This window comes from Ictalurus punctatus, chromosome 9 (genome assembly GCF_001660625.3).
Source record: "Ictalurus punctatus breed USDA103 chromosome 9, Coco_2.0, whole genome shotgun sequence".
NCBI lineage: Eukaryota > Metazoa > Chordata > Actinopteri > Siluriformes > Ictaluridae > Ictalurus > Ictalurus punctatus.
Window position 1 is genome coordinate 5,183,087 of NC_030424.2, and position 7,023 is coordinate 5,190,109.

Consider the following 7,023-nt stretch of genomic DNA (forward strand, 5'->3'; position numbering starts at 1 on the left):
ATGAAATGTACCATGGAACGCTGTGAAGGCCATCATGAAGAAGTGGAGCAAATGCAAAATGGGGCACCACACTGACATTATAAAGTACACTACATCCCTCCAAAGTGAGAAAAGGACAGGAAAAAAAACTTATCAGGGAAGATGCCACATTAAAGGATCTGCAGGAATATCTGGCATGTACTGGTCACTCCCTGCATGTAACCACAGTCTTCTGTGTTCTTCACATATATGGGCTATGGGGTGAAGTGGCTAGATGGAAGCCCTTTCTCATGTAAATAAACAACCAAGCCTGCCTAAATCACTGGAAACCATGTGGAAAAATGTGTTATGGTCTGATGAAACCAAGGTAGAACTTTTTAGGTAAAGACATGCGCAAAAACAAGACAGCTTATCACCCAAACAACACCATAACAACGGTCAAGCATGGTGATGGCAGCATCGTGATATTGCATTGCTTCTCTTCAGTTTGGACTGGGGCTCTAATCAAGTTAGAGGGAATCATCGATAGCTCCAATCTATTCTGACACAAAACCTGCAGACCTCTGTTAAACAGCCAAAAGATGAGGAAAAATGTCACCTTCTAGCACGATAACGACCCAAATCAAGTCAACAAAGAAGACTTCAGAAGAAGGAGGTGAACATTTTGGAATGGCCCAATCAAAGCCCACATCTAAATCCTATTGAAAACCTATGGAATGACTACAAGAGGGCTGTGCACAGGAGATCACCTCACAACTTGATAGATCTGCAAGGAAGGAATAAAACCAACAAATCAAGATGTGCTAAATTGATAGGTTCTTACCAAAAAAAAAAAACAAGACTGAGTGCTACATTATGAGCAAAAGATGTTTTAACAAGGTATTGGGGAGGTTGCATAATTACTTACACATTTTCCCCACTAAAATATTAGTGTGTAAACTGTTTATATCCAGCATACATACCTTGTCCAATTAATTTCACCTGTAGTAGGTACTAATAATAAAGGATAGTAGATATTCATTAAGTTGAATAACTAAATGATAATCCAAGGTCTAATGGGTAGAAACACCAGCAATACCACTGTGTCTGCTATAAACATACAATTGCAACACCCAATAACACACCACTGCCATGTCAATGTCACTGCAGTGCTGTAAAGTTTATGGCACCCATATAATATCTGGCCAACAGTGATCCAACAGTTATCCTAATAGACAGGGTACAGAGTGCTGAAAACTTGTGCATGTTCTGCATTAATGATATTGTGGAAGATTTCAATTTGGTGGCCTTCCTACAACAATAACTAGATTTATACTCTCCTCAGGTGGCAGGAAGATGACAGAATAAAACATATTATTATTATTATTATTATTATTATTATTATTATTATTATTATAATATATTTTTGTATTATCCTTTTTTGGAACTTGATTTACATGCACTAGACTTAAATCCTTCTTGCGGATTAATATGTATTTGATTTGCTATGGGTAATGTGCATGTAAGACAGTCGTCTCTGAGTAAAACAACAACAAAAAAATTGTAGCTCTGTTTAGAATTTATGTCAAATATAAAATGACTACAAAATGGCTCACAAGAGACCCATCCAAACACAAACAAGCATTCGGGACCGTAATTCAGTTTTCTAAATGGGTTTTCTCAGCCACCTAATACATTTGTGCTGAGGATATTGCTTAAACTATTATTTAGGGTTTGTTTGTTTTTTTATCATGATATACATATTTTCCAGGTTATTTGTAAAGGTAAGTAAATTAAAAAAAAAAAAAAAAAAAAAAAAAACCCTCACGAATAAAATGTTGAGTTTGGTTAGTTGAACGTTAGTGTGTGGCAACTGCACCAGGAGGTTGAAAGAAGCAAGGCCGCCACCGCTGTAATTTACAAGCTGATACAAAGAGACACTTTAGCTGCCTAAGCACTCCAGTGACTCCACTGAACAGGAGGCAGGGTCACTCCCCATTCTGTGGTACAATGACGAGCAGAACCGTGTAGCGCTCCCCTTCTGTTTGATTTCATCAGAGTGCCTTTGAAAGGCACATCTTAACAGCACAACAATAAAACAGCTGTGTTTGTACTGGCCCATTCATTGTTGGAAATTTTTGCCACCAGACCTTCTTTCATTTTCGCGTCCCTAAAAAGATCACACAGGCATAATGTCAGTATCATATTATTTCTGATTTTAAAAAAAAAATTGAAGAAAGAAAAAATATTTGTAAAACATGGATACTCTTGCTGTTAGATATTAGATGTCTTTTCAATAGGCTTAATCATGATTAAACTCAATACGGTTTATTTTTAATGTTAAAAAAAATTGTTTTTTAAAAAATGTCTTTGGTACATGCAAGCATGGAGGTGTTCTGGCTCTATCTGAGAACGTGCTTATTTGATTATCACTTAAGGTGCATCTCAGGTATGTGTGATGAAGTCTTGTTAATTCTTTCTGGCATCACAGTCAATTGAAGATGCTGCTACAGCTGTTTGGACCTACTGTAGATGTCACTGCTGCAGACAGATGATACCCAAACCCTAAAGCATGATTTATACACAGCAAAGCGACACAAGCTTGGGCCAAATTTCTCCTCAAGAATTTTTACACATAACCTGTTTTTTTTTTTCTTCTTCTTTCTCTTAGAACCACTGGTCCACCTGAGTCCCCCTCTCCCTCCCGCTCAGCTTTGAGCAGACGGGCTTCTTACAGTTGGGCTGAAGCAGCATCTTTGCATTACGCGAACAGTCTGCTTCATAATCAAACACCATCTGTCGCTACATCTGAACCTGTTTTAACATCTGTGCATTCTGGTCTTAACAAAGCTGTAAAAATAAAATAAAATAAAAAAAAACAGTTCCGAACTTTCACAGTTCACTGAGTTAGATGTGTATATTTACTACCTTTAATGCATCTTTATACTACTTTTATGAGGTGCCCCTAGTCTCTCCTAGCTAGGGGGCTGTAAGGGGTACAAACTTGCCAAATGCAGTTGACCACTGCACACTTTGGCACAGAGGCATGTTGCAAGAATGAAAAGTGGATTTTCTTTAAAGTGAATGAACATTTTTGCCAACAAACAAACAAACAAACAAACAATTCTGCCATGCTTGAAGTCCTATTAGTGGAACTGGCACTACAGGCTAAATGGCAACCAGGAGTAGAATCAGCAGCATGGTGGGGGTGAAACTAAAGTGCATTCAAGGAAATTTGGGACATGAAAGATCTCTCACAGGATGATTCAGCTGCCACCTCACCACATACTGAGTTTGTCGTGCTTCAACTTCAGATCCGCTGAGAAGCAGACCTCAGCAGCCCAAGCACCATAAAACATGCTGTTGCATTTCATATGCACAGAGAAAGCATGTGAACGGCTAGAAGAGGGACAGTTATCACGTTTTCCTCTTTCTACATGTGCGGATTATCCCGTGTCCTCTAATAATAAAAGGAAATTGCGGTATTGTCCTAATTTACTCACTAATATTGCCATATTACTAACTGCCACAAAGCAACTGTACAAAATTTTGACTTCAAATCCTCATTAAGGAAAAAACCTGAAATATGAATAATAATTAAAAAAAAAAAAAAACTCTTGAGAAATAAAATGCCTTTAGATGAAACAAAGGAAAGATCTATAATAAAAACCCACAATGCCCCAGGCAGTAGCAGTACAGATCGTCTCATTTATTTCACGTTAACATTCATATTATATCTATCTATTCATATGAACTTACAATGTCTTAGCCTCACACAATAAAGAATATATTTAAGTTAATATATGGTGTCTTTATGCTACACGATATTCTCTATTAGAAATTAAATTCACTAAATGGTTCATTTACTATATAATGATCAAAAAGGTTTGAAATTAGCCTGTAAACTGAGCAGTATGACAGTAGAGGTTTTATTTTTCTAATTACAGTTAGATTGTTGTTGGAAGCAGGAAATTTGGGCCTAAACATTCAAGTTTCATATACTGTTGGATAAAACCCAACGTGTTGCTGAAACAAAACATGTAAGAAATGTGCCACTTGGTAACATTTTAATAAAATAACCAGCTTCATGTTCTACAAAAAAAAAAATCATATAAGGCTAATGAGGATATGTATAAACATGTGAATAAACATTTACATTACATTTACAAAGATGTGCAAGTGCCCCACATAGGTTCATGCACACTTCAGCGTAACAGAGCACAGACAAGATCACTTGGTGACATCTAGTGGCAACTTAATTATGACACTTTCTCTGTGTTAACAAGATCACTGAAAGTCAACATTCTAAAGGTTGCATTCAAATGTGCATGCTGTTTTAATGTCTGTTCTTACACAATACTGTTTTTTTTTTGTTGTTTGTTTGTTTTGTTTTTTACAGGAACATAGTGAAGCTTTCAAATATGCCAAAATTAGCTGCAGTTTATAATCTGCTTTCATAAACTCTCTGACACGTGCACATGCTCAGATAGACACTGGATGGTAGATCTACCGGAGATTATAACTAGTAAATTAGATCAGCTTAGGTCTCCTGTCATCAACTGGGTTTCAGGAGTTTCATCAGGAGCAAGCTCCAGATATCTATGACTATTTCGCCTTATTGTTTTACCAATACCCCATTGATGTGTTCCCCTGATTGGCTCCCTGTAAATAGATCCCCGCAATAGATTTAAAACACTGATGCTTGCCTACAAAGCCAAAAACAGACCAGCTCCTACCTACCTGAAGACACTTAGCAAAGCACATTCTGTACCGTATTCCCATCAAGGTACAAGCACACTTGCCATCCCTCAAGGAAAACGTGCATCAAGACTCTTCTCTGTTTTGGTATCAAGGTGCTGGAATGAACTTGAACGACTGATTTTCATGCTAACTACTCTCCAACTAACTACTCTCCAACCCTGACTTTTTATATGATATTCAAGGGATATTCACTTCTCCAGTTCCTCTGGATAAAGGCATCTACTACAGTAGATGTACACTGGAATGTGTGAATGTGTGAATGCTACATAAATGTTTGAGAGTGACCTTTATATGCTCTGGTGTTTTTGTAAAATAATAATAATTATTATTATTATTATTATTATTATTATTATTATTATTATTATTATTATTATTGTTATTATTATTATTATTATTATTATTATTATTATTATTATTATTATTATTATTATTGTTGTTTGATGTATTGTTTAGTCAGTTGAGATTACTGACATTGTCCTTCAAAACCCTGTTGATGGTTTCAGAGGAGTTTGGGTCATATTAGGGCTGGTTCTAGCTGGTTAGGTTTAATTGTTTTCGAAAATTTCGGTCACTTTAAGGCTGGTTCCAGCTGGTCAGACTGGTCTGGTTTGATGGTTTTAGAGAAGAAACCTTGTCCAGTTTTAGGAGTCTAAAATAACCAATCAAATGTGAACATTATGCTTACAGGGACTGTCCAAAATATGGACTAAGTAGACTATATTTTATTGTATTAATGGTTTAGTTCATGTGGCAAACTCAAAGTCTGCAGGCCAAAAACTACTTGCTGATGCCTTTCATTCAGCCCATGCGAATTTTCAACAAATAATATTGAGACAGCCTGTAGTAGCTACAAGAAACATTTTCATACTATATCATATTAGAACATTATCATGAATCACTGTCAGTCATTAGTGTTGTTCCAGTAGAGTATTTTGTATCTGAATGAAATCAGACTGTATGTGTAGCATCGTATGTGTAATTAAGCCGTGTCTCCTTTCACGGCTATTCAAGAGTTATAACATTTTACAATATCATTTTACAATAACATTTTAAAATATATCTTTTTATTTCTACAGATATTTTTTGCTTACAATTCTAATGCAAGGGCAAGAGCTACACATTACATTGTAAAATGTTTTCTACTGTTTGTAGCTTATTATTTATAATCATTATGGCCTGATTCAGATAATTAAAAAAAAAATTAAAAAGCATAAAGCTTTATATAGTTTCATTTGTTCTGTTTTGATGCAGAGGGTTTCAGAATGTAGAGGGCTTCACGTTTTACGCCGTGGGTTCGTTCAATTTTTGTGACTGTGTTATGGGCACCTGATTGATTGTAGCTTTGTATATTGTTTTAGACTCTTAGAACTGCAGGCATGCAGCAAAACATCTGGGGCCTAAACGAAACACACAACAACTGGAGCCAAAAGTGCACTTACACACACTGTTTCATTTCTTGTTCAAAATAAACCATCTTTCTAGCCCAGTGGTTTTCAAAGTGGGCGCCGCCAGGGGGCGCCAGGGTAGTATGTTTTCTCTTTCTCACTCTCAGACAATCACACACACACACAATCAATTCCTAATGTAATGTAATATAAGGATGTAAGATGTAATTATTAATTTTTAAAAAAGGGGGATATATTCAGAAGTCTGTATTTTTAATGTGTTTTAAAGACATCTTGCAAAAGGGGGGCCTCGGTCAAATGTTAATGCCATTTGGTGCGCCTTGCCCTGGAAAAGTTTGGGAACCTCTGTTCTAGCCTATCAACTGTTATGTGTTTATACTTATGCCTCAAATTATATACTGCTATTAGATTTTTAACAAGCAGTTCCAGCAAATGAAGGTACCATAAAAAGCCCACTGGAAAGGTTTATGGGACGTTCCCATGACGTAGTGTTTTTGTCAGCCGGACTGTAACCCTGCGGGCTTTAGGACTGCGCAGGCATCTCTGGTTATGCTTAAGGTTGCCAGATCTCTTATAGAATTGATCTCAGCGTGTTTTTTTTACTCATTAAATAATAAGCAGTAGACTTATGCATACGTGGACTACTGTAGTGATTTCAGTCGAGTGAATTAACAGCTGAAACTGGGGTGACGTGTATAGAAAATAAATGAAATGACTTTTAAAATCATCTTTTAAAAGCTGTACAATAAAAAATAGTAAACGGCTTCGTTGTGTGAATGGGTGATTTTAGTATTTTACATATAATAATCTGTAATGTTCGGGATTTATGTGTGGTTTTTACGTCTTAAAACGTTTAATATGTTTGTACATATTACAATGAAGAAAAAATGGCTATGCT